This window comes from Rosa rugosa, chromosome 4, assembly GCF_958449725.1.
Source record: "Rosa rugosa chromosome 4, drRosRugo1.1, whole genome shotgun sequence".
NCBI classification, from domain to species: Eukaryota; Viridiplantae; Streptophyta; class Magnoliopsida; order Rosales; family Rosaceae; genus Rosa; species Rosa rugosa.
Genome location: NC_084823.1, coordinates 29,074,112 through 29,098,757, shown reverse-complemented (window position 1 = coordinate 29,098,757; position 24,646 = coordinate 29,074,112). Strand labels below are relative to the sequence as shown.

The following is a 24,646-nucleotide window of genomic DNA, read 5'->3' as shown; positions in this document are numbered from 1 at the left end:
GGACGGTTCTGGCAGCGTTCGAGGTCGGAGGAGGTCGGGCTTGCGACTCCACCGACTGCAGACCTCTCCGCCCGACCCCTGGCGTCCTTCCGGCAACCATCACCGCTCCGTCGCGCCCCGAGCCGAGCTGCAGCGTCGCCGTCCGCACTTTCTCTAAAGTGCGGACGTCCTCTTTGGAATGGCTCCGTATAAATATAAATATATATATATATATATATATACACACACACACACAACTTTGCTCAGGTGCGGATATCCGTACCTAATCAAAAGGTACGGATTTCCATATTTAACCCACTTTTCGATCATATTTTCATATCTTAACCGTTCAGTTTTTAGGTCCTAATGTATAGATCATCTCTACAAATTTTTAGCCAAATTGATGATCGTTAAGGCATTCAAAACTGCAATTTACACGAACGAACCGAATCTGTCATCAATTTGGATGCCTTAATGATCATCAATTTGGCTGAAAATTTGTAGAGATGATCTATACATTAGGACCTAAAAACTGAACGGTTAAGATATGAAAATATGATCGGAAAATGGGTCAAAACTTAGGAACGGACGTCCGCAGCCAAGAAGGGTTGTATATATATATATTTATATTCACTTGAATTATATATTTATTGGTGGTTTGTGATTGAGGAAAACAATATGCTTGTGCACATTTATTGTTTTGAGGTGTGCCTTTTCAGAAAACAAATGATTGTGGAAATGTTGATTTATATTGTTTTGAAAAGCATTGAAATTCGTGTAACATTTTGAGTCCTGTGCGACTTCTTTAAATGTTTTATTTTGAGGGACCGAGAGGCCCGAGGATTTAGGTCACAAGTTGACTTTTGGTAGTATATCGAGTAATCACGTCTCTGGCCAGACGAGTGGTTACGATTCAGTTAGAGCTCTAGTCTGTCTGCCAGTGTATCTCATGGGGTAACGGAGCGAGGTTATTTCTAACTCATGAGTATGTGTTTTAAGGAATCAAGGAGTGAGTTGCTTTCCTTATTTACAATTTGAAAGGAATCAAGTTGCGAGTTGCTTTCTTTATTTCGTGTTGACAGAAATCAAGGTGTGAGTTGCTTTCTTTCATTATGTGTTTGTAAGAAATCAAAAAGTGAGTTGTTTTCCTTTACTACGTTTCTGAAAGGAATCAAAGTGTGAGTTGTTTTCCTAATTGCTACCTTATTGAAAGAAATCAAAGTGTGAGTTGCTGAACTTCATTACATTTTGAAAGGAATCAAAGTGTGAGTTGTTTTCCTTATTATTGAATGAGTTGTTCTTGGTGTTGCATTACCATGATTTGGATAGCGTGATTTGGTAATTCGCCTTGAGCGTTGATTATGATTTCAAACATTATTTGAAGTTGTTTTGTTCTGAACTATGATCATAGATCTAAATGCTAAATTGAAGCCTGAGCATATAGATTTTGTCACGATTGGACTTGGTGATGCATGCTATTAAATGATGTGAAAATGATAGTTGATACAGTGATATGCTTATTGACTATTAGGTCGAGAGGACTTTAGCATGTTGTTTCTGTTGCTGGTTTTTGAGTTACTCATACAGGCTTGCAAAAGTTTACCGGGTTTGTGGTTGCAACCCGGTGCACTATTCCATGGTGTAGGGGTTTATCCTGCAGGTTAAGGTGAGCGAGGTTGAAGCCGTAGGTTTTCCTTGCTGTTGCAGTGGTGGGTTTTTTACCTAATTGTGCTACACACTTATTAATCTTCCACTGTGTAATGAGTGTAGTGTGTGCAGTTATTTATTGAATTGATGTTTCAGTTTAATTTGTAAACTTTGCTTAATGTAATATGTGACTCTAAAAAACGAGTCTGTATTTACATTGTGGGTTCGGGACATCGTTTGGTTGCCTTGTTTAAAGGAAAAATTTCACAACTATTTAGTATTGATGTCCGAACCATCACGCTCGGTGCTTTGTATTTGATGTAATTGTATTATTATTTGTGTTTGAAATTCGGGGCGTGACATTAACTGCTCACTTATTCAGCATACCTAAACTAACAATGCAAAAGAACATAAAACCAAAATGGAATATAATCTAACCATCCTTAAAAGAAAAAACAAAGCTCAGCCTAAGAATGCAATTGTTGTACCTAAATTTGTCTTTCCATCAAGGATTGCCACATAATTAGATCAAGTTTCATGCCTAACCACCTCTATTACGCTCTTTACCCATCTCCTCCACTGCCATTGCAGAACCGGAAAAACCCAAAACGTGAATCCCGAAAAATTTATCGAGCTTAAATTGAGATCGTTCGACAAATTATTTATTGACGATCTCGGTAATTATAAAAGGTGTTCAAGAATATTTTCAGAATTTTTCACAAGGTAAAATCCTCCATTTAAGAGTTGGATAATAAAGTACACGACACGACGAGTTCATGAGAATTTTTCAGATACCCGACCAATTTATGGTGATTTTCCAAAAATTTTTAGTTTAGAAATTACTTACAGAAAAAGAAAAATTTCTGCGACGCGATTGTGGCCTTCCATCCAGCCACCACTTGATCACAGCCGTCGAGTATTAATTGGAGGAGCCTAGAAATAGGCTTCTGATCAGATGATCGATCCAGAAGGATCGAGACAGGATCAGAGTTCTCTGACCCGGAAGACAAACCCGACAACCCGCGGCTGGGTCTGATCAGAACAGCGTTCTCCGACCACCTCCAGTCAGTGCACCGGCACCAATCTCTTCGTCTCGGTGACGTCGTCACGTCTCCTGTCTCCGTTCAACAAATCATCAAACTTGTAGAGAGAATCGACGACGAGAATGTGCGGCTGCTCTAGTGAATCTACAGAGTTTTCGGCCACCGATTTTGGATGCATGTGGTATGGAAATCAATCCCCTCGTCATATTCTACAATCCTATGTATTTAGTTTTTCATTTTGATTAGATTTTGCTGATTCTCGATTTTGGGTGGTTTCGGCCTTGTTGTGTTTCCGGATGTCGGTGACTTTTCCGGCACTTCTGGGCTTCCTTGATACATGAAAGACGGTCCACTCTCCGTTCTCTACACGCTGCTGTAAGTGATTTTCGAGTTTGATTAAGTTTTGGGAAAAATTACGTTTTGGGTTCAGTCGGCCTTCGCCGACGGTACTGTGTAAGGCGGCTGTTCTAACTCTTCTTGGACCGTTTTCTGTCTTAGCTGTCCCAGTAGATGAGAAGTTGGGAAGCTTGTGGGATTGTGAGCATCGAATAATCAGCTTATCATCATCCCAGTTCCAGCAAGAAGTTATGTGAACCCGAGCTTGATCAAAGTAGACTTTTGAAGATATAATTTCAAACCTTGAATTAAAAGGTTGCTCTTGTGATGAATTCAAAATTGTGGACTGAAGTGCTCTTGAATTATTTCTGCCTTGGTATTATGGTTGCTGTTGCAGGTTGGGTTTTGGTTGAAATTGTGAGATTATGTTATGTTGGTTGATAGTAGATTGTAGTGAAGAATGGTAAACAGTTTGATTTGGGTTATGGTGAATTAAGAAAATGAATCGTTGTTATGATTCGCTATTGTACTATTTGGATTGGAACCAAGTAAATTGGTGTTGAAAAATATTAAGAGAAGAAGAAGATTATTGGGTGCCCTTAGTAAATTACGGGGCACCTGATACAAATTTAGATGGATTAAATACTGTTTACTCCCTATACTTATAGGGTTTCATCGTTTCAGTCCCTGACCTTCGAATTTCACCTAAAAAATCTCTGAACTCTCAATTTCCTCCCAATTGATCCCTGCCGTCAAAATTTTCTGTTAAAGTTGCCTAAAATGTCGATTATGCCCTCACTTACTTTTTTAATTTATTTTTTCTCTGTTTTATTTCTTTTTTTCATTTCACCTCTTGAAGGTATGTGGATTGGAACCATCTTGATGAGGAGATGAACAGAAGGAGGCGAAAGAGCCGGAAGAAAAAGAGGTAAAAAGAAAAAAAAAATAAAAAAAGAGAGGAAGAGAAATATATATATTTTTAAAGTAAATGAGGGTATAATGGACTTTTTTGGGAAAGATAACGGAGTTTTTGACGGATGCTTGACGGTAGGGACCAATTGGGAGTTCAGGGACTTTTTAGGTGAAATTCAAAGGTCAGGGACTGAAACGATGAAACCCTATAAGTATAGGGAGTAAGCAGTATTTAATCCAATTTAGATTAAGTTGGCATTGGAAATTATGCCGTTATAGAGCGTAGTTGGTCGATAAATCAATTTTCAAGTAACAAGTTGGGTAATTAGGATAATTATTAATTATCGAGTTTGTCGTGAATTGGTCAAACTTGGTCAAGACGGTCAAAGTTGGTCAATCCTGGTCAAACCAGGAAAGGTTGGTTAAATCTTGGTCAACTTCTTGTCAAACTAATAAAAGTTGCTTGGACGATTTATTTATCGTCGAGAATTCAAATATTTGTTCAATAGATTGTTAACGCTTGAAATGTTTTAAGACTCCAGTTACCTGAGGAATGAAAGGTTCGCAACTCTCGGAGTACATGAGAGAAAGCATCGGAATCCATGTAGGGGATTCGGGACTCTCCTCTATTAGAAATTTTCTTATGTATGTTGTTTATAAAATGATGCATGTTATGGCTTGGTTATGTTAAATGCGATGCGTACTAATCAAATCGTGAGAGATGTTGATGGCTTGAGAGCGAAGGGTGGCACTGACTTCTTTGGGTTCGATCCCCTTAACCTCCGGACGGTTAATTACACCGGTCGGACGGTGCTCGATCTCAATGATAACCCGATTTCGTGTGTGTAGCTAGGTAGCGGACGCTTTCGCTATGCTTACTTGGTTTCAAAAGTTATGTAAGGTAAGGTTAGTAGTGGGTCCACAGGACTGGTCATCAGGTAATATTTGGCACTGTATTTATTTGAGATCAATGCATCGGTTTTCGAGCCAGAAAATATTTTAAAAGCTTGTCGTTCTTTGAAATATTTGGTTTAAGCATGTTCTCATACTGAACAGCTTAAAAGTTTATCTACTTGTCGGTTTTCAAATCTAGTGGGGGTCAAGTCCCTATGAGCAATGAGGACGAAACCTCACCCCACTATGCCAAAAAATGCTTTAGACCATACCCCTCAGACGACAGAAGAGGTTTTTTCTGTTGTCTGATTTTTTTGAGCGTCTTCAGACGACAGTTTTAACTATTTCTGTTGTCTAAATAGTATCAAAATCAATACTAGATCAATTTTTTCAAGTTTGTTGTAATTTAGAAAACTCAGACAACAGAATTCTGTTGTTTGAGTAAATGAAGAAATTATTTCTTCTTGTGTGGACAAAAACCTTTTTTTGGCTGAACTAAAACTTATCTATCTTTTAATAGACCTAGACCCGACCCCGTGCTTTCCCACACTTGGTGAAAAAAAATCAGAAAACTCATTTTCCATCTCCCAAACCTAGCAGCACCTCTTCTTCGATGCTCGTCCACCCTCGTTGGTCTCTCATATCAGTCTACAAACCAACAACCAAAGCCAGGTCAAGTCAAGTTCTTCAAGGAAATAGAAATTGAAGCACCAAGATGAGAGAAGACAGTACGAAGAGAGAGAAAGTAGATCTGGTTTCTCAATTCTCCATCTTCTACCTCCGAGCATCATCCGGCGACATCGCCACTACCAATGGACTCTTCGGCCTCCAATTAGTTGACCCAGGCTGCGTCATCCAACGATATCGAAAGTCAGCACCACATGTTTCCGACTGCGAATCCGGATCTACACCCAACAGAGATCACAGAATCGGGAGCGATTTGGGGATTTAGGGTTTCGAAATCGAAAGCGTCGTCGTTTTCGAAATGGCGTTGGGCAAGGTGAAGGAGCTCGTCTCGTCCAATCCGGTAGTCATCTTCAGGTTCTCTCTACCTCTTCATCTTCTTCTGTGTGTCTATATATATAGAATTGTCGATCGTTTTGAACCAATTTGGAAATTTGACAATGAGATTTTGTTTCGCAGCAACAAGCTTTGTCCTTACTGTGTTTGCGTGAAGTAGCTCTTCGTTCTAAAATTGGGAGTCCAGTACAAGGCCATTGAATTGGACCAAGAGAGTCAGTACCCACTCTTCTCCTTTCAAATTCATATACTCATTATTCTTATATATTTGTATACCGTATATCTGTACATGTATCTACTTATATATGTATAGTTGGTGAAAATCTTGATTAATGTTTTTGAGTTTGTGATGCAGTGTCTGTCTATATATGCTTCAAACTAAGGTGATGTAACTAGACTTGGATTTTGGTTTCGGTCTCAATTGGTTTACTTGGATTTGGTTTCGGTCTCAATTGATAGAGTGTACCAATTGGTGGAATTCTTCCTGAAGCAGGGCAATAGAATGGTGTATTTCGGTGATATGAACTGGTTCCCACTCCTCAAGCGATCCAAGACTGTAAGCTCCTTTTTCCTTCATTTCATCTTTAGTGATTTTTACTATTCAATTTTGGCTTTTGATTCTCGCATATGTGGTTGTTGATTGTCATAAACTGAGTTAGAGAGACAGACAGAGAGCTGGTCTCAGAGAGAGAAGACCACCGGTTTGATGGTAGAAACTTTAGTAATGGACAAAAACATAGTGTTGTAGTTTTTGGTAGTTCAGGAGAAATTAGAGTGGTTTGAAATAATAGGGAGGTGAAGAGAGCCTCTGGAAAGAGATCTCAAGGAACTACGACTTTTGGAAATGGTGAAATCTATTCGTCTTTTTAGGTCATGTCATTCAACCATAAAGTGAGTTGTTCACAAGATTTTCATAAAAGTTACAAGTAATAGCCTAGGTAAACTGTGGGATTGTCTTAGGTGCAGTAAGTAAAGAAGATAGCAAGGGGAATTCTCCCCTTAAAAGAGGTTTGTCAAGTTTAGTCAATGTGACTTCTTCATTCTTAGGGTGGGAGGATACCCTTCCCTTGATAAGCCTTAGAAGACACTAAGCTAATCATGGAGTGTTATCTCCAAGAGATTCAATTGGTTGTATGTACTGATATCTTTGCTTTACCTAGCGGCTTAAGAGAATATTAACACTTTTTAATAGTTATCCATTCATTAATTATTTATGATGTTCATCTTGCAGGTACAAACAAAGACTCTAAGCAACAGATTAGCCACTTTATTTTCAGGTATACCTTCATTTTGCTTCAAGATGAGCTACTGTTTTTCAAGTTGCGTCTCTATCAATATTTTGCATGTTTTTGCAAAATACATAGTAATCAGAGAGTATAATTGAGGAAAGTATTTTAGATTTAGGGTTTATGGTCACAGTTGCTCCAGTGTTGTTACAGTTTATTTTAATATGGTTATTCCTAAGGAAGCTGAAATTATATACCCATAATACAAGCTTCTCTCTAACCGCTTTGTATCCTTGCTTTGTTTTCCAGGGAGAGGAGACTAGAGTTGTTTGCAAACTGGAGAGCTAAGGGTGGTGTTTTCTTGATTGGCTACTCCATTTTCAGAAACTTATCCCTTGGAACCTGTAAGTTAATTTTATGCTAAATCCCTATATTATGGGATTCTTTTGATTTCCTAAATCTCTAGAGAAAGCATCTACAAATTGTCACTCAAAGATTTAACTCTTGAAAACGTTTCTTCAGGGTAAATTCTTGGCTGTTAAATTTTTGATCTTGATTAAAGGGTAATCATTGGTTTTTGAACTATTTTATGGGTGTTCTGTTTTTGCTTTCCTATTAATTGAGTGAGTGCAAGTAATGATGTTGCTAAATGAGTCATTAAGGTGTTGTTGCTTACAGTTTTGAGTGGTATCGAGTTTCAGTGACTTGAGGAACCCTTTTGTGGAGCAAGCAGTGCAGTACTGTGTGGCTGCTGCTCGAGCAACACTTGACAAAGACAAGAAGGATTCGTTAGAGAAATTACCATTGCAAGGAAACGCAACACCCTGTAACAAAATAAAGGTAGTCGATCTGCAGATTATATAACCTTTTTCTTCCTTTTACCTGTCCAGTTGTCCTTTCATGTTAGCATGGCTAGGTTAACTTGCATTGATATATCTTCAAATTAATGTAAAGCAACTTTGGGGTTAATTGGTCTGATAATGTGCATTACAGATGGATGACATAGAGACACATCATTGGAAAATATAAAACGTCAAAAGGAGGGAAGAATAGGTTATATATGAACGCATTAGTTCCATTTGACTTCAGTTTTTCATTACTTGTCTTCCTTTTTATTTCATAAAGTAAATAGGAGAAATGCCAGTTTTAGCAACAGGTAAGCATATACAAGTAATTATTTCTTTAACTGAAAAATTTAACTTCTTCCTTGCCATTTTTCTTAGGATCCTGCATATTATCTGCTTAAAGAAGATGATTCCCCTTGCATCTTTGGGTCTATTGAGAAGCAGAGATGGTCATATGCATGTGCAAAGCAATTGATCGAAGGCTGATATATGGTTAGTCATCCCTTTGTTTTCTTTTACCTCTATTTCTAATTTTCTATGACGTCTCTGTTATATAGGGTTGTTATAGAAGAACCTAATCTTTGTTATATAGGGTCTCCGTGTATGCATAAAATCTTCTCTTCTGCACACACATGCTGCCAAATCCCTTGTTGGTTTCTGGTAAGATCTTGTCCCTCGCCCTCCGCCGTTTCTCTTTCTAGGATTTCTGTTTTCTTTTTCTTCTTTTCTGGCAATCTTTCTAGGATTTTTCTCCAGTTTAGTATACTTTTTTCCCCTATGTGCAGGTCTGCTTAAAGAAGCTTTCTGGATAAAATGGTGAAGCTGTTTATCTTCGCAGATATCCGTAATTTCCTTAATGTAAGTCTTTTGGCCATAAGGGCCAAGCTCTTTATCTTTTCAATCTTCTCCATTTTTTTTCTTCTAATTTTAGGTAGGAAAGCTTAGTTGTTTCCAATTTGACTTGTGTAGTTTTTGCATTTTATCAATTTTGTCCAACTTTTTTATCTACCTATTTTCCCACATGTTGAATACTTAATGAGCATATATTATTGGCCTTTGAATATTAGCTTGCATCTTTCATATAGACTTTGTTCTTTGATATGATGTATTTTAAATACTTAGCCTTCTGTCTTTTTCATCAGGTGGCTAGTGGATGATGATGTTGTACAAGATTATGATTACCAAGGTTGTTTGGTTCTTTTATACTGAAAAGTAATTCTCTCTCAACCCTGTCCTTTTGGTGTCAAGTTCAAGCTCTTTTCTAACTCTTGTTTTGGGTGATTAACTCTTGTTTTGTTTCCTTTTTCCTATAACTGAGTTGGCCTTTTTTGTTATATATTTCCTAAAAGTCATTCGTTGTTTCTTTCCATTTGTGAATGTACAGATGGTTTCAACAATGAAGAAGTCGATCTTTGATGAACAAACTAACAAGGCCTTAAGGAAATTGCAAAAGAATGCTCAAAAGAAGAGAAGGCATCATGATGTGGTTCGAGCTGAATGGGCAAATCATGTTATACAGTTCTAACTTTGGTTCTGTTTAAGGTAGATGAGTAGCACTTAGAACTGCTTTTGTGCATTTATATACAACTGATGGAAAGTGTTGGTGAGCTTAAATTATGCATGCAGTTGCTCTGTCTAGCTACTCTTTCTTTACCTTATAGGTTTTTGACTTGATGCACTAGGTAAATGATCGAGATAAGATGGTTTTTTGGTTCTCTCGATCATAATGTAACTGTTGGCTAGGTTTAGAGTTGGAACTATGGATTGTATTTTGGATGATGTTGATGCAATTAATGAAACGTAGCCATCATTTTCAATGCTGATTTTAGTCCAATTTTATGGTTTTGATATTGTAAATGACTGAAGTTGAAATGGTTGAAAGGCAACAAATATATGAAGGTTTATGTTATATCAAGAAAATACAACACAATTTATGTTGTATCAAGAAAATAGAAACAACAGAAACAAATGATCATCTGTTGTTTCTACCAAGTTCAAACAACAGAAAAGTAGAGTTCAAAGAGCTCTCAGACAACAGAAATAGGTGGTTGATATATTGTTTCTACCAAGTTCAAACAACAGAAAAGTAGAGTTCAAAGAGCTCTCAGACAACAGAAGAATGTGATTGATATGTTGTTTCTACCACGTTCAAACAACAGAAAAGTAGAGTTCAAATAGCTCTTAGACAACAGAAGTAGGTGTTGATATGTTGTTTCTACCACGTTCAAACAACAGAAAAGTAGAGTTCAAAGAGCTCTCAGACAACAGAAGTAGGTGGTTAATATGTTGTTTCTACCAACTTCAAACAACAGAATTATGTTGTTGCATACGAAATCAGTCAACATATAACTGTCGTTGTTCTTCAAATCAGACGACAGAAGCATCAACTAAGCTTAATATTAGTTCAATCAAACGACAGAAACAACAAAAACTCCGTCATCTTACATTAACTACATCGACAGTTATTTTTGAATCCGTTGATGAAGTGAATTTCCAACAACATTAATATGTAGTTGTATGGTGTTTCAGACGACAGAACTTAAACTGAATCTGTCGTCTGAGTAGCTTATAAACGACGGAGAATATCTGTCGTCTGAATGGCTTAGAGACGGCAGCCACTTAGACAACAGATTTTTACTTCATCAGACGACAGATATGGTCTGTCGTCTGAAGCATTTTTTGGCATAGTGCCCCTATAACAGTGCGGATAAAGGTATTGTGCATTGGAGACGAGATAGTAGCGGATGGAGCTAGGTGTATATAAGCAAGTTCGATAAACCCTCTTTCAGAACTCAGGTTTCGAGTTTTATCCTGAATTCTATTCTTGAACTTTGCTTTCCGGAACTTGTGGAAGTTAGTCTTGCGTTCAACTTTGCTAAATTTCCATTGCTTGGAGTTTGTTATTTCCTTGAGTAATTATTCCAATCAAATTCTAGACGAATGAACGGACTTGAGTATTTCAAAGATTTTCACCTCAAAACATTTTTAAATTCCGCTGTGCTTTTACGAAAAGTTTATTAAATGAACTGCCTTGCGGTTCTCTAGAATGTAAATCGAGCATTCAATTTATGTTTTAGAGACTCGCGGCACTGTGACGTGCTCAAGCTGGTGAGGTGCAGCTTGGGGCGTTACACATAGACCTTGGAGTATTGGGTTCATATTCATAACCCCCGCCTTAGGTTTGTTCCAATTGCCATGGGGCCTTCCCTGCCCCTTCTTCTCTTCCCAGTCCACCTGTGCCTGCACCTCAACTAGCATTGCATCCGACGCAAACCCTAGCTAATCATCTTCAAAAGTAATTGGAACCAATTGCAGCGTAAACCTAGTGCTCTTAGGCTGCATCTCCTCATCTTTTTCTCTATCTCTAAGCAACCCAGAAAGCTGAGGTAGCTCCTTCATCCTCACCGGCCTCTTCTTCGCCGCTTTGAACACCAACGAGCGCTTAGGCGCCAACGCCTTTATGAACTTGGTGGGGACCTTAAACTGGAACAACAACGATGGTGCTACATTGGCCTGAAACACCATAATAGGAAACTAGGAATTGATGCACACACTGCCGCAACACAACTCGCGATCCAATAGAATCCGCTTCATTCTGTTGTGTAGGCACCGGAAAAACAGCTCATACATGGTTGAGAGAATAACAAGCCCTACACCATTCAACCAACCTCTCATACAGAAAACTTAGGATCAGGGTTTCATTAGCCACTACTTTAAATTGCGGAGCCTTTCTGAGCGGATCCTTCAAGCAGATTTCCACTTGAACCTTACACTTGCCATCCTGGAATGCCCTCCATTCTACTGTGATTAACTTCTTCAAACTCTCTACAATTAGAGATTGTGGCCATCATCATGTAAGCTGGAGGCAGCTCAAAGATTTTTAGCCAAAATCTTACATGTGTCAGCGCCACCTCAGAAATGGGTGAGAACCGTCGTAGTCATTCAAAACAACCAGCCCTCTGTTAAAGCTCCACGACCCGCCTATCTAAATAAAATCGAGATCACCTGCATTCGAAAAGGTAAACATAAACCTCTCCTATATGAACACTCTTAAATCTGAAGCATCCCTGCAAGCCTCTAGATCGAATGATGAAAAAAAAAAAAAAAAAACCCTATAAGTTGAAGTCCTTGCACGAGTTCATGCTGCCCACCATGTATGCTTGCTACTACACGAATTGTTTTCCATGTTTCTTGAGATCTCCAAGGTTTTGTGGTACATCCTCGTCTTGCAATGAGAGAGCCGAAGCCAAAGGAGTGGTCATGGAAGCCAAAGCAGCCATAATCCGATGAGAATGCCCGACAAAGCAGAAGAAAAAGAATAGCTACAACTAGGTTTTCTGTGGTTTCTCGACTTGTTTTGGGATTAGCATCATTTGATTCTTTTAATTGCTGCTAGAAAATAAAATATCAGTACATGGCAAAGTTATTAATATTATCTTGAGAAAGTTATTGTAGACATAAGCAGTATTGAAACATAATTTCTTTTGAAATTAATTTTCTTCATGAGGTTCTTATGAATGGTGAAAAAGTTTGTTTCACCATTTCTGCAAATTATTATGTTATAAAGAAGAACATAAATGAAGGGGTACAATTGTATATAGAAGTTTAAGGAGAAAAGTAAAAAAATATTAAAAATATAAATAGGAGTGTATATTTAGTAGATTGGGATGTGTATATAAAATTTCTCCTGCAATGTGAAAAGCAAATGTTGGAGCTTGATCTATCTATATTCGATTGGGATTGGGTTTGAGGTATAAGGCAGCTAGCCTACCTGTGCTAGGAGCAATAAGGAAAACTAGACAAAATTCAAGAGCCAGAATGATACATCATGGTACCATTCACTATTACATTGAAGCTCAAAATTCCAAAAGCCTACGCACATGTGTAAGGTCATATTACACAAGATAAAGTAGCTTGAACCCTCCTTAGCCTATTTCATGAAACTAAACTATTCTCAACCACTTTCTAAAGTTTAGAAACCACCAGAGCACTTTAGCTTTCAGGTTGAACCGGTTTCTAGCACTACAAATGAATATTGGCAAAGTCAGTGAACTGATCTAACTCCATAAATAAATAAAAAATAAAAAAATAAAAACCATTAACAACCATGATTCTCACCTAGATCCACAATAATTTACCCATCAACCAAATGAAGAATTAACCAAGTGATTCTTGCCCAGATTTGTCATCTGACTAATCAAGAACTGCCTAAAACACTAGCCAAAAGTTTACCAAACAAAGAGTCATAAGGAAAATTTACTTCACTGTTTAGAGCAATTGTCAGTTCTCAATGGAAAAAAAAATGTCATCCCACTCTACATGTCCCAATCATTAGTCATGTATCATTTCTATTTGCCTAATACATCACAAGCATTTTTGGTTACATTGTTTCTAATAATTCTGATTATATTATTTTGTCTTAAGGGCATCTCTAACAAAGGAGTCAAAAGCCAAAGTCATTTGCAAAATTTGACTCCCCTAGTGTCATTACTATTTATTCATATATTGCATCTCCAACCCCCTTTAGACAAAAGCCAAAGTCATTTCATAATTTAATCATTTTAGACAATTATTTAACTACAATATGAATTTATATATCATACATAATTATTTTATATAATATATCGTCATTGATTGAATTTAAAAATTATTTTTTCTTTTTTATTTATTTTTGGGATTCTATATATTCGTGCTACGTGTCAATAGTACTATTCGGATCTGATATCTTATCTCTATCTCGGTTGAGATTTTATTCACCACGTGTCGGTTGATATGAGTTTTATTAAATTACGGATAAGATAACATTTTCTATCTTAACTTTATTACTGATTTTAGTGCCACTTGTCAGTCGTTGAAAGGCTGGTTAGATTACATTTTTGATTTTTATCTGCCATGTGTCATATCCTATCTTCATATATCCTTTTCCAAGCCTCCATAAATATGGAGTCATTCACTCCATCATATCTCACCCATTCACAAATACTTCTCTTCTCATATCAAAATCTTAGAGATTATGAACTTCCTTTTCATTTTATATTTTTGGTTCATTGTTGCGATGAGTAGGTTGCGGCAAATGCTAATGCAATAGGAAGAAGATGCCATTACAAGAAATCGCCAAAGAGCTCTAGTGATGCAGCCAACTTCCTCTCATATCTTGAGGATCCAAGAGGAAGAATCGCAGTGGGGTGGTTCACGGTCCGGGCGCCAGTACACCTCCAGAGATCAAGAAGCTATAGATTGATGACTAAAAGCTCTATACTCCACTTCGCCGTGCAGGTTCCAGGGCGATGTGTTTTGCAAAAGGTATAGAATGCGACCTCATGTGTTTGACCAGATGATGTATGATGTCGCCAACCACGATCCATACTTCGCCCAAAGTTATGATACCTCCAGCAGAGTTGGTTTATCTATTGAACAAAAGCTAACTTGTGCTATGAGGATGCTTGCTTACTGGCTTCCGGCCGACCTGTGTGATGAGTTTCTAGATATAGTTGAATCTACAGCTTTGAAGATTCTGAAACACTTTACCAGAGCAATCTGGAATGTGTACCACAAGCATTCCCTTCGTTGACCAACAAAGTCGAATTTGCGGCGGTTGCTTGATGTTGCTGACAAAAGGGGGTTCCCAGGAATGGCGGGAAGTCTCAATTGTATGCACTGACAGTGGAAAAACTGCCCAACCTTATGGCAAGGGCATTTCACTGGTTATAAGGGAAAATAGACAATCATTCTGGAGGCAGTCGCATCATACGATACTTGGATTTGGCACGCCTATTGTGGACTTCCAGGTTCCCTCAATGATATAAACGTACTTGGAATGTCTCCACTATTCAATGAAATATGCACAGGTGAGGCTTCTCTAGTGAAATACCATGTAGGTGATAGACAATATGGCCAATGCTACTACCTAGTCGATGGGATCTACCTTAAATCAGGATCTTTTGTGAAAGTAATTAGAAATCTAATTATGCCAGAGCAAGCTCATTTTATGCAGGAATCATACAGAAAAGACGTGGAGTGGGCGTTTGGAATTCTCCATGCTCATTTTGCAATTGTAAGAGGACCCGCTCGTGGATGGGATAGAGATCAGAGGATTTCCAATACATCATGATGACGTGCATGCATTATTTTGAACAAAATGATTGTCGATGATGAGCGCCAAAAAGATGAAGAGTCGCCTTTTGACCACGATGATATCCTAACCAGACCAAGGAAAGCAAAAATATATGAGAGATATGAGGATGATCTTGAGGTTGAGCGTAACCCTCCTGAACTTGAGGAGTTTATGACCCATTACCAGGGGGTTAGATGGCCAGTTGTGCATAGAGTTCTAAAAGGCGATTTGGTTAATCACCTCTGAAACATGAAGCTGCAAGCAGCGCGAAACTGCAGATGAAGAGATTGTATTTTTACGCTTTTTCAATAATTGGCAATGTGGCCATGGTGTGGTTTGATTGTTTGTGTGTTTATACTTTTTAATGTTGTGTGGTTTTATTTTATTGTTTGTGTGTTTATGCTTTTGTAATGAAATGTGTTTTATTGTTATGAATAAAAGTGAGATTAAATAAGCATATTGCCTTATGCCTTAGCAGTCACTTCACTCTTGAGACTCTGGATTATTTCTTCTTGATTTCCTAACACCTTTGCAAGCATCACCTCCATACTAGACTTAGGAGATTCTACTTGAGGGGAACGAGGAGGTGCCATAGTGTCTTGATGTATGACAATATTGTACTCATACTCTTGCACAAAATCCAGGTACTCAAACCTCAAGGTGCAGTCTAAAGGTGAATACCAAGGAGAATTACACAAGACACAAGCTTCATTGTACGAAAACATAGACCCCTCGGGGTAATTCCAAATTAATAGTGTTTGTAGAAGAATATAATTAAATTAGACTTGTAAATGGGAAAGTAAAAGGGAAAAGAATTTCTAATTTGGCGTAATTCCAAATTAAGTGTAACGAATTTGACGTAGTTCCAAATTAAATTTGGCGTAATTCCAAACTAGGCACACGTTTGGCTTAATTCTAAACTGAGTGAAAGGTTAAACGCTCAACCGTTCGGTAACTCTTTTTGAATTACGACCAGGTAAGAGTAGGTGCAGATTTGGTAGAGCGAGGCTCACTTAGTACACAACACAACACCCGGGATAAATCCCTAACCTCTTACCTAGACATCGTATTCTCTTAAGGTGCGTGTAGTAGTGAAGAGCGATAAACCGGCCAATACATCACAAGAATAAAATCTCAATCTAATTCACTTAAGGAAGAAGAGGAATCCAATTTTGGGTGTTGTCTAACACTCAACCATTCGGTAACTTGCAGTGAAACACGACGATGAGCCTAGTTGTGAAGAGTAAATAAACTCGATGGTATTGTTTCAGTGGTAGAAATGGGGTTGTCATGAGAGCTTTCACTTCCGAGATCCGTACCTGCCAACCATGAACAAAGGTCAGAGGGAAGACCGGGCTAGCCAGCCTTCGACCCTTTGATCCCTAAGTCAGATACATATAAGAATGTAGACTAGGTAGGAGTAAATGGAGAGTGGTGGCTTACCTTGAATGAGTGGAGAGACATGTATTTATAGTGTGGGGATGGGCTTGTCACCCCTTTGTTTCCAATGTGGGACTAGGTGTGGCCTACCCGATACCACAAGTGTATGGTATCGATATCATTTATACGCATTGTTGGCGTTGTTTCACGTGGCTAGTGAAACTTGTGCTTCCGATATTTGTGCCTAGGCGGTATATATACCAACAAGTCCCCCAAGTCCCCGGTCAAGAGTTCTCTTGGGTGGGGAGTTTGTCATGGTAGAAATATCGGAAGTGCAAGGCAAGTATTCTCGGCACGTGACTTCCGTACAACCATTACCCCCAGTCCCCCAAGTCTCCAGCTAAGAGGAGTCTTGACTGGGGTGGTGATTTTGTTTTCCAAGTAGAAATTGCGCAAGCATTCATTATACATTTGACGAGTGTTTCTTTGGGGTACCAGTCCCCCAGTCCCCCTAGACCTAGGTAAGGGGGTTTGGACTAGGGTCTGCTAGCATATAGCATTAGGTGTGCTCGATATGAGGTGTACTTGGTACACGGTGTGTTTGCTGGGTTAGCCTTGGTTGTGTCAACCCATTTTGGCATATGACAATAGTAATAATTTTGGCATGAAGCCGATATTGGCCGTAATGGATGTAGCCGATAGTGGCTGAAATGTACGTGGTGATATCACTATTGTTAGGCTTGGCATAGCCTTTTGTTTTGCATGTAGTGGCATGCAATCATATAATGGAAAAAGATGAGATATGGTGATATTGTATGATAGAGAGAATACATGGCGATATCCCATCGTGTAATGGACAAATAAAATATGGCGATACTGCGTGTTGGAGAGAGATAACTCTTGCCGATATCATATAATGCAGAGATAACACATGGCGATATCGCGTATAAAGGAGAGCGTGTCGTGATCATGCTTGGTGGCGATATTAGGTGTTTTATGGGATATTGCTAGGCTATGTCACCACAATCGTGCTTGTACGGTGTTTAGTGTTAGCTATTTCATCTTGATCTCATTTAACCGTTTCACATTGATCACGTGTAGCCATTACAACTTAATCGCGTTTAGCCATTTCAGCTTGATTGCATTTAGCCATTACACTTGATCGCAATTAGCCCTTTTAACTTAATCGCATTTAGCTATTTCATTTAGGCATGTCGCCTCAATCGCCTTTCATTTAGACATTTCGCCTTGATCACCTTTCATTTAGGCATTTTGCCTTGATCGTCTTTCATTGAGGCATTTCGCCTTGATCGCCTTTCATTTAGGCATTTCATTGCGATCGCATTTAAGCATTTCACATTGATCGCATTTAGACATTTCACATTGACCGCATTTAGACATTTCGCATTGACCGCATTGAAGCATTTCACATTGATCGCATTGAAGCATTTCACATTGATTGCATTTAAGCATTTCACATTAATCGCATTTAGACATTTCGCATTAATCGCATTTAAGCATTTCACATTGATCGCATTGGAAATACAAGGGTTTGCGAGTGATAGCACTTATAATGCTATATCAGCACAACTATTCCATTAGTGATATTATTGATTTGAGCCATTGCGGTTTAGTTATGCGTTAGGCAATAGTTTGGGATTGCTATACAGCGTGCCCATACCTATAGCGATATTTTGATGGAGAGAGATAAGAAATGGCGATATCGAGCCAATTTCATTGAAAACTGCCAAAGGCAGTGACATAATACACCGCGATCGTGGGTGAATACATGGCGATCACTGGAGAAGACGTGGCGGTCATCCGAGAATACATGGCAATCATTGGAGAACACATTGCGATCATTGGAGAATACATTATGATCATTAGAGAATACGTTGTGATCATTGGAAAGACATTACGATCATTGGAGAACACGTTGTGATCATTGGAGAATTGGTAGAGTTCCAGAGGGGCAGGTTTGTATATATGAGTATAGTCCCGAGTGCCACTAGGGCACGAGCGTGGAGTTGAGAGAGTGCCTGCTAGGGTATGAGCGTGAAGCTAGAGTATGGGCGAGTATATGGCGCTAAGGCATGGTGAGTACGTTGAATATGTCGTTGAGGCATGGCGAGTGTGCAGTTGAGGCTTGGCAAGTGTGTAGTTGAGGCATGTGAGTGTGTCCTTCGAAACATGATGAGTACGCCGCGTTGAGGTATAGCGAATGGAGGTCGCCTAAGACATGGGTGAGATGCCGCTGAAGCGTGAATAACATATTGCGGAGCATGTATATGACATCGCTGAAGTATGGATAATGTATTGCTGAAGCATAGATAATATATCGCTAAGATATAGATAAGATGCCGCTGAAGCGTGGAGAACGTATCGGTGAAGCATGAAGGATATATAGGTGATGCATAGATGACGCTGAAGCATAGATAATTACTGCTAAAAGATAGATAATATACAGCTGAAACATAGGAGAGTTACCGCTGAAGCATAGATGAGATACTGCTGGAGCATAGATGAGATACTATTGAAGCATAGGGAATTTGTCACTGAGGCCTGGATAACATGATGTTGAAGCATAGATAAGCAATTACTGGAGCATGGCTAGTGTACCCCGCTGAAGCATAGATAATAGACCACTGAGGCATAGATGAGATGTTGTTGAAGCATAAATAAGATACCATTGAGGCTTAGATGAGATATTGTTGAAGCAGAAGTGAGATATCGCTGAAACATGGCAAGTATAGCATAGCGATATGTCGCTGAAGCATGGAGGGGATGTGCCACTCACGCATGGCAGGTAGGGTGTATAAGTCCACCCCAGTATCGAGAACATTTATCATGGTGAGTGTACGCCATTCAGGCATGGCGAGTGTATGACATTCAGACATGGCGAGTATGGTGTACAAGTCCTCCCCCCCCCCCCCCCCCCAGTATAAGGGACATTTACCATGGCAAAAGCGAGGATTGATCTCCCTGGTGAGATGTCATGTGAATTTAAGCAATAGAGATGCTAAACATGTAGCAATATGTGGATATAAGATTAAAGTGTGTAAATAAGAGTATTGAGTATAACTCAATTAGCAATTTTGTGTAAATGACATTGTTTAGACCATTAGATCTGCTAGAACATGCAGTTGGATTGTGTTTGAGCAAGTCTAAACTCATAATGATAACAAATATCTGTGCATGTCACTGTTTATGGGGTGAGTATCACATGTATATATGTAGCAATTAATCAAGATTGAAGCATCGCATGTGTTTAGCATGTATTTGTAGTGGAGATGCCAAACATTTTGCATTTGTAAGCAAGTTTGATAATCATGGAGCTAGACATCTAAAGCATAGCATTAACATTTAGGCGTAGTGAATATGCTACTAAAATTATCGCATTTTATAGGCATGCTTAAATTGTTGTAATCAATGAAACATGTGAAGTATAGCATTAGCTCAAATTAAAAGGGCTCCAGATAAGTTCTCATCTACAGATGAGAACGGCTCCAGATCAGTTCGCATTTTCACCACTCGCGATGATGAGAACTTATCTGGAGCCGTTCACGAGTGGTGAAAATATTGTAAAAAGATTGGAGTTGTCTATATACAAGACTCCATGCCGGCTAGCGAGTAGCGATAGTGCACTTGCTTTTGCTCGTATAAGAAATGTGCCCGTTTGGGGAGATAATGCATTAGCATGGAGAGCCAACAAATGAGGGTAAACTCAACCTGAGAACCTGAATTGACTTGTTATAACACAAGATACATCTTTGTATGTGGTGTATGCATAAGAGAACATGGTACATGTATCTAGGACATAGATGATTACACATCCAATACTGTAGGCAAGGAGCCTACGTATTAACACGAGAATGAGATGAGTGAGATGTGTAGCCAACAACGTCCTCCATGTGTCATTGAGTGAGCTTGCAAGAATACAAGGTTCGTGTAACCATACTGTGGACATGCAGGTTTGCATGGGCATAGAGGTGTTTCACACATTAAATTAAATTAATTGTACATATCATGTGTAGAGTAAAAACGTGGGTGCCAGCATGTTTGAGAGTGTCAATTGAATAATTGTATATATAAGACAACTTATCGGCTTATACTTGCAAGGAGAAGGAAGTTTGAATACTGTAGATCCGCCTGGTATCCGAAGCAGGCAAATTGTGTATGTATGAGGGAATTGCAGGGGAGGAGCAGAGACGAAAATAAACTGTGCTGTTGGCTACCGCTTAGTGTTGCTGGGTATCCGAAAAAGATAGGAGGGGAGATCGTTGGGTGTATTGATCAATTTCTCTTGCTTCCACACTTTTTTTTTTTGAACAGTGGATATAACTGAGGTGCTTTAACTGCTATATCGGGACTGAATTGCCGATACTGAGAGTTGCAATAAGAGTTGCAATAACGAGAAAGAATTGCTATACCGAGAGTTGGAGTTGTGGCGAGACCAAGGTCACTCCAACTCGGTTGCAGATTTTGGGTGTCCTTTGTTTGGGTGCTGAGATCACAAGGCTGAGTTGCGATACCGAGGGTTGCAATACCAAGTGAGATTGAGCTGCAACACCAAGTTGTGATACCAAGAGAGGGAGATTGAGACTGCCGACACCGAAGTGTAGATGCTGCCGGTATCGGAAGGGTGAAGTGTAAATAACAAGGCTGCGAGACCGAGTTCAGGTCTTTGAAAGTTTTTGGGTACCGAGATTGAGTGCAGGTAGCATTCCCGAGACCGAGTCCGGGGCTAAAACATGCTTATTTAGGTTGAGATCGACCCCGAGAGGTACTTTGGTTAGATATGCCGAGAGCGAGACATACCGAGATGGGCGTGATGATGCTATCGAGACTGAGATGGGTCTCTGAGATCCGACATAGGTGCTTAGATCGAATGTGGATGTTAGTCTCGGGCTCTTGGGCGAGAGAGAGAGCCGCCGGGTTGAGTGTCGAGATGTACAGCCGGGATTTTGGTGATCGAAGAGGAATAAGAACTTTGATTTTCTCTCTCTCTCTCTCTCTCTCTTCTCTACACGAACCCAGAAGGACCATGAAGTTGCAGATGTGATTGATTCGGAGCAGAGAGAAGCTCTTGACAGTGCCTTGGTGTCCAAATCAATTATCGATGTTGGTTTGCCGACGCCTGGGTTTACATTCGGTCATCGTAGAATGACATGGAGAATGGGGTTTGCTTGTCTGGGACCAGCGAGCATGACAGAGACAGTGGTGAGACGCAGAAGTGATTAGAGCTTCTCGACCATGGAGAGATAAAAACTGAGATCTTGTTTCTCTCTCCTTGAACATGAACCCAGGACATGGTAGATTGAAGAAATTAATGGTGACAGGGTGTGAGGGATTACAACCTGGAGATTGAGAAAAGAAGGGCATTTACTGATGTTGTGTGCAGGACTGGATAATGGAGAAGAGAAATGTCGGATGTCCAGGAACATCAGGGTGTCCAAATCAGTTTCAGGCAACTACCATGCCGGCGCGTGAACTCAACTTCCGACGTTTCTGGATGTCGCTGGGCTAGGTTGGACTTGCCGGAGGACAGTGAGTGCGCCAGTGGTGGAGGTGAGTTGCGTTACAGTGCTAGAGACCAGCCATGGAGGAGAGAGAATATCTAGATGTTAATGTCTAAGATTGGGCGGTAGCCCAAATCTTGGTTAACGCTGATCCGGCGGGTGGATCGCTACTTGTGATATTCTCAAAGCTTCCGCTACCTGTCATTAAAATACACAGGGCGTCAGAGGGAGACCGCGTTGGGCGGTCTTCTCTTCTCCGATGCCTAAGTTAGTCATTTGGCGGGAGTTGGTACCGCTGGGGGTAACATGAGTGTGGCTCATTATAGCTAATTATGCTTGCAAATGCTCATGTAAGTACAAGTCCCCCAAGTCCCCAGTCAAGGAGGGTAATCTTGGTTGGGGAGTTGCCTAGCGGTTCGAAGCGTTACTTCCGCTAGACTTGCAAGAGCATAATTAGAGTCAGTGCATTGTCAACCATGGGCTTACTGAGCAAACGCTTTATACCCTTTCGGGTGGGCCCCTGCTAGGCCCCCCAGGGAGTTCCCCACTCCCCGACTAAGATAGACCTCCGTTTGGCCGGTGTATTTTGTTGAGGGGAGCTGCGCTGAGCAGAGGGTGTTGGGTAGCGAGCCCAATCTTTGATACCCAAGTGGAGGGGGTCAACGTGCCTGATCAGGACCGTCGAAGACTGTTGACATGTCCTCTTGTCCTGGAGGACCATGTTTTGGCTGCAACGCCACGTGGCGGTCGTTGTCAAAGTGAGGCATTGCCTCGGGAGTCGCCGTTGGCGGAAGTCCCTCCGCTGATAGTGAGTGGCAAGCAGTGTCGCGGGGACTTGCTTGGTTACGGTCAGCGGAGATTGTTATGCTTGTAAGATGGAAGAGGAGAAGTTCCGCTAGCGGAGTTGTGCTTAGCGGAGACTATCTCGCTTGCAAGATGAAAAGGGAGAAGTTCCGCTAGCGGAGTTGCGCTTAGCGAAGACTATCTCGCTTGCAAGATGAAAAGGGAGAAGTTCCGCTAGCGGAGTTGCGCTTAGCGGAGACTAGCTTGCTTGCAAGATGGAAAGGGAGAAGTTCCGCTAGCGGAGTTGCGCTTAGCGCAGACTATCTCGCTTGCAAGATGAAAAGGGAGAAGTTCCGCTAGCGGAGTTGCGCTTAGGGGAGACTAGCTTGCTTGCAAGATGGAAAGGGTGAAGTTCCGCTAGCGGAGTTGCGCTTAGCGCTTGCAAGATGAAAAGGGAGAAGTTCCGATAGCGGAGTTGCGCTTAGCGAAGACTATCTGGCTTGCAAGATGAAAAGGGAGAAGTTCCGCTAGCGGAGTTGCGCTTAGCGGAGACTATCTCGCTTGCAAGATGGAAAGGGAGAAGTTCCGCTAGCGGAGTTGCGCTTAGCGGAGACTATCTCGCTTGCAAGATGGAAAGGGAGAAGTTCTGCTAGCGGAGTTGCGCTTAGCGAAGACTATCTCGCTTGCAAGATGAAAAGGGAGAAGTTCCGCTAGCGGAGTTGCGCTTAGCGGAGACTATCTCGCTTGCAAGATGGAAAGGGAGAAGTTCCGCTAGCGGAGTTACGCTTAGCGGAGACTATCTCGCTTGCAAGATGGAAAGGGAGAAGTTCCGCTAGCGGAGTTGCGCTTAGCGGAGACTATCTCGCTTGCAAGATGGAAAGGGAGAAGTTCCGCTAGAGGAGTTGCGCTTAGCGAAGACTATCTCGCTTGCAAGATGAAAAGGGAGAAGTTCCGCTAGCGGAGACTATCTCACTTGCAAGATGGAAATGGAGAAGTTCCGCTAGCGGAGTAGTGCTTAGCGAAGACTATCTCTCTTGCAAGATGAAAAGGGAGAAGTTCCGCTAGCGGAGTTGCGCTTAGCAGAGACTATCTCGCTTGCAAGATGGAAAGGGAGAAGTTCCGCTAGCGGAGTTGCGCTTAGCGAAGACTATCTCGCTTGCAAGATGAAAAGGGAGATGTTCCGCTAGCGGAGTTGCGCTTAGCAGCGACTATCTCGCTTGCAAGATGAAAAGGGGGGAGTTCCGCTAGCGGTGTTGCGCTTAACGGAGACTCCCGACGATTGGTGATCTTCCTTTTCGATGGTTACCTTGGATAGACGCTTCATCTGACGGCGTTCGACACGTGGCCAACATGTATTGGGTTAGCATGTGGAATAATGTTCTCGCAGCACGCCCGTCTCTTCGCCTTAAATGCGAGTAATTATTGATTTTGTAACCGAGGCGACGCCTTGATTAATCCGGAGATTAAGTGCGATCGTGGGCCACGTGTTCGGCTGTCGTGTGATGTCATTTTTCAGCAGACGACCTAGATATCTTTGATGTTGACATAAAAGAGAGGGAAACTTGGTGGTTTAACACTTTGCACTTTGAACTAATATTGTTGTCCTCAAGCTTTGCTCGGAGATCCGAGAAGAAGATTCTGCAATCTCCGTGAAGCTGTCGATCTTTGGAGGACGAAGACCTCTTGAAGCGAAGACGAGCACCCTCGAGCATACCAGAGTTTCCATCTTTGAGGTTGGTAGCCCAAATCTCGTCCCTGTTTTATTGGGTTTTTGTTTGCTTCTGTCAGTTTCCAATTTTTTTGTTTCGAAGTGGTTTATGCCACTCTCCGGTGTATCTAAGGGTCTAGAGTTGTGTTTGGGGGTGGGTTTTAGGTGTTTGACAGAGGAATGGGGTTTCTTGCCTTGCTAGATGGTCGAATCTGGGTTTGAGTGTGGATGCACTTTGTT

At 40.6% G+C, this 24,646-nt stretch overlaps 1 long non-coding RNA gene across 3 annotated transcripts; it reads left to right on the top strand.

The window, feature by feature from the left end:
• The first annotated feature begins 5,538 nt into the window (after positions 1–5,538).
• LOC133707185 (uncharacterized) lies at positions 5,539–9,718 on the top strand. 3 transcript variants are annotated; one of them, XR_009844979.1, is made up of 13 exons: positions 5,539–5,852; positions 5,955–6,046; positions 6,187–6,214; positions 6,325–6,387; positions 7,063–7,108; positions 7,367–7,461; positions 7,759–7,897; positions 8,051–8,110; positions 8,281–8,394; positions 8,495–8,562; positions 8,688–8,760; positions 9,045–9,114; positions 9,287–9,718. It is a non-coding gene; the product is annotated as an uncharacterized LOC133707185 (long non-coding RNA). The 3 variants fall into 3 exon arrangements; XR_009844980.1 differs by lacking the exon at positions 8,051–8,110; XR_009844978.1 differs by having other exon boundaries at positions 8,051–8,394.
• Positions 9,719–24,646: the final 14,928 nt, after the last annotated feature.